Here is a 3,895-nt window from a genome sequence, read left to right on the forward strand (position 1 = left end):
TGGTTTACATAGTCTGATATGGTCTTGCTTCATGAGTTAGTTACTCCCATTAGTCACTAGTGTTTAATGGCCACCTACATGACTGTCATTTCCATGGCCTCTACTTTTCTCATATTTATCCGACCTCTGACTTTATACAAACTGTCCTCCTCTGCTCCAGATTTTTCTCTACTCCACCGTTGCTTCTGTCTTTACGTGGTAAACTCCTCTTCATTTATTCAGACTTAGCCTTAACTTTACCATTAAGGGTACATCTTTCTTTTGGTGCCCCATCTCCATCCAATCTGACCTAGTTAAGCCTTGTTTCTTCTCAGTGTCCATGGCGCAAGTACAAATCTCTACCAAATTGCATTGGGATTGTTTATGTGTCAGCTTCCCCAGAAACCTAGCAGCACATGGAAGATAGAGAATTTATTTATTCCCTTTTTTACTCTCTAGTATTTAGTCCAATCAAACTATAGGGTAGGAAGTCAACAAACGATTACTGAATGCTAGTTAAGTATACAGAGTGACCAACCCCAAGTGTTGTTTTTAAATAGCATTAGCGGTGTCGAGAGCTTCCCAGTGGCCTTTGCATATAGGCTTTGTTTTTGTTCATCTAATACACGAAATATAAAATATTATATAAAGACATCCAGGCAATCTGGAAGGGTCCTCCAGGGCTGGGAATAATAGGATGGAGTCTCTCACATTTTTCTCTCTCCCTTTTGTAGGTCTTGGCTCATTTAAAATTCATTTCTCATTTCCTGCCTTCTTCTTACAATAAATAAAGAGGGAGAAAGGGATCAGGTAAAGCCTCATTTGTCTAAGTGGCTGTGGGTCACGTGAAGCATTGAGCACCCCACTGTTGATATACTGCCAGTGAGGCTGAATCAAGGTTTTTGTAGGGCAATTGCAGCCCAGCTCAGGGCTGTTTCTTTCAGGGAATTTATAATCCACATGAGGCTAGGAAAATATTGCAAATAACACAAAAACCATAAAATCTCTATCTCATTGCGTTGAGCAATCTATTTCTCTTAAGGATCTGTCTGTCCCCGGAGTTGGTCTCTTTGAGGGCTCTCCTGTTCCCTTCCCTCCGTCCCAGCCTCCTTCACCTCCCAAGACTGCATGAACTACTCTTTTCTGTGCTGACACTCAACCTTGTGCATAACAATAACGGTCTTTGGGAGCCTTTATTTTACAGCAGCCTGTGTATGATCTCTTTTGCTACATAGCTATGATTATTGTTTCCACTTAATAGGCAAGAAAATAGGGATTAAGTGAAACTAAATAGCTTGATACAGGCACACAGGAAGTAAGCTCTAGAACATGATTGAACACAGGTCTGCCTTCCCAGTCCGAGCTTTAAGCGTTTCCTCCCCACTTCTACCAGGTCCCAGAATCCCTCCATGGCCGTTATACCCGTTGGCGGGTGGGTGAGGAAGGGTGCCTCTCCATCTTTGACATTATGGGACTTGCGCTTCTTTCCATATCAAAGGCTGCTGATTGCCAAGCCCCCGACCCCATTCTGGCAGCTGTTCAAACACAGGTCCTTCTATTCCTTTACTCCATGATTTGGTTAACCCCACTCAAGTGGCTTAGAGAGACTTCTGGTTTGGGACCTTGATGACCTTCATCCTAGTCTTAGGTTAAAACCTGGTGACTATTTGCCACAGTTTCTTCGTCGGATAAACAGGGATAATCTCAGCTTTTCCCATATTTTTAATTGCATGACCCAGACTGTTCTGTAGAACACTTCTGCCTATAGCCCCTCAGATAATGGTGAGTTTTGAGACCTGAAGGGCTGGGAAGAAGAAAAATTTTAGCTGTGTTATCAAGGATTCACTCAGTGGTCCAACAAAGAACTAGGGACTTCCAATTCCCTTGGCAACTTGGTAGAAGAGAGATCTACACTCTTGCAAGAAAGCTGGCAAGGGTAGCCCCTTCTTTAGGATACTATTTCCCTTATCAAAGTGTATTGTAATTAATCTATTTGCTTTCCACTATACTGTGAGTTTCTAAAGTATAGAGACTGTATAATATTTTTCCTACTCAGTCTATCACACTGGTCCAAGTCATTACCTTGAACCAGGATAGTGGAACCTCTGGCTTCCAATGTTGTTCACTCACCATCTACTCTTAGCACAGTAGCTAGAATGGTCTTTTGAAAGCATGAACTATATACCGCTCCTCTCTTCAAAGCGCTGTGGCGGTTTTGTTTTAGTCAAGAGCCTTACCGTGGCCTACAAGACCCCACTTTGACCTTATCTCCCCATTCCTGTCTCAGTTGCTTGCCCTGCTCTAGTTGTCCTAGATTCTACCACTTCCAGGAATGCTGTCGCCTCCGGGGCCTTTCTACTAGCTATTGCTTCTGCCTGGGACACTCCCAGACAATGACATGGCTCACTCCCTCACCTCTTTCAAGTTTCTCATTAAAGTCACCTTATGAATTGGCTCTCTCTGATGGCCATTTAAAACCTCACCCTGTAAAACCAGAGTTGGAATATTATGAATCTACTTCATTTCTCTTCCACTAAATCCTCTTGACCTGTATTACTTTGCTGCACCTGTCTAGATTTTTAATAAGTCTTCACTCTCCTCCTCTAAATATATTTTCCTCCCCCCCCTTACCCCCCCCTTTTGCCCCATACCGGCCTAAGGCCACTTGCCTAGATTAACACATGAGTTGCCATGATGAAAGAGGTAAGGTATAATGAAACAGAAAAATATGAGATGAAGCTGAGGAGTTGGGAGTCCAAAGACATTAGGTTTGAATCCTGGCGGTTGATTTTCCCCTGCTGGTTATTCTCTTCTGAGCTGCAATTTCATCAGCCGCAAAAATGAGCATAGGAGTCCTTTCTGACAGACTTTCGAAAGCATCGCATGAGTGGACACATGAAAGCAGTTGCTGTGTGGTCCCTGCTAGCTGGCTAGTCCATTAGGTCAGAACTTAGTTAAGCGTGTTCACTAAAGCCCCAGCACCTAACACATGGTATTTGTTGAACAAATAAACATCTTATTGGTCAATAAACTGATGCTTAAAAAAAACACAAGCCCCACCCTCCTACAGTTTTCTTCATACCTTAACGTGGTCTATTTTTCTCTATAGCACTAAATACCTTTTAATAAACCAAGTAATTTTCTTGTTATGTTCATTGGCTTTCTCCCCATAACAGAGGAAAGCTCCAAAAAGGAAGGATATGTTTCCATCTCTGTCTATTGTCGGCTGATACATCCCAAGCACTAAAATCGTGTCTGACAACATTAGTAGTAATTAGCAAATATTTGTTGGATAAACGCATGAATGAATCTTTTTATTTTCAGAATCTTGCTGGAGTCTTATATAGAAAAGGAACAGAGGAGTGCTCTGAATCCCCATTGCCTAGAAATGCTGGCAAACGGCAGGGTTCAATGTTTGCTGAAGGAATTGGGTACTCAACTCTTTAACTATTTGAGGTCTTTATCTGATCTCTACTGGACCAAGCCAGAAAGAGTCCCAGGGCCAATTCACTCAAGCCTCTCCTATTTCCTTTATCCAATAAAGCTAGTATTCATTTAACAAATATCTGAATATCCAAATATTGAGCACCTACCGTTGAGTTCAAAAGCATGCTGGATGCTTTTTTTTTTTTTTTTATGTGACTAACCCAGTGAAGTAACAGCGAATTAGAGGTCTGAGCGTAATTAAGTGTGAAATTACAGGTCAGATTAGCAGTGCTAATAGTTTAGAGAAAGAATCAGCAAAGATTGGGGTAGAGGTAAATTCCAAAGTTCACAAGTCGTCCAAACTACCCTTCTATAGGCTCCACCTGTTGATAGCAAGGACCATAACCTGGGTTTAGGGTGCCAGCTGCTTTAAGAAGGAAATTAAGGCTAGGACCTGAACGGCCTCGGCCGAGAAGGGCCTAGAACCCAG

The sequence above is a fragment of the Suricata suricatta genome, chromosome 8 (assembly GCF_006229205.1).
Source record: "Suricata suricatta isolate VVHF042 chromosome 8, meerkat_22Aug2017_6uvM2_HiC, whole genome shotgun sequence".
In the NCBI taxonomy this organism is placed as follows: Eukaryota; Metazoa; Chordata; class Mammalia; order Carnivora; family Herpestidae; genus Suricata; species Suricata suricatta.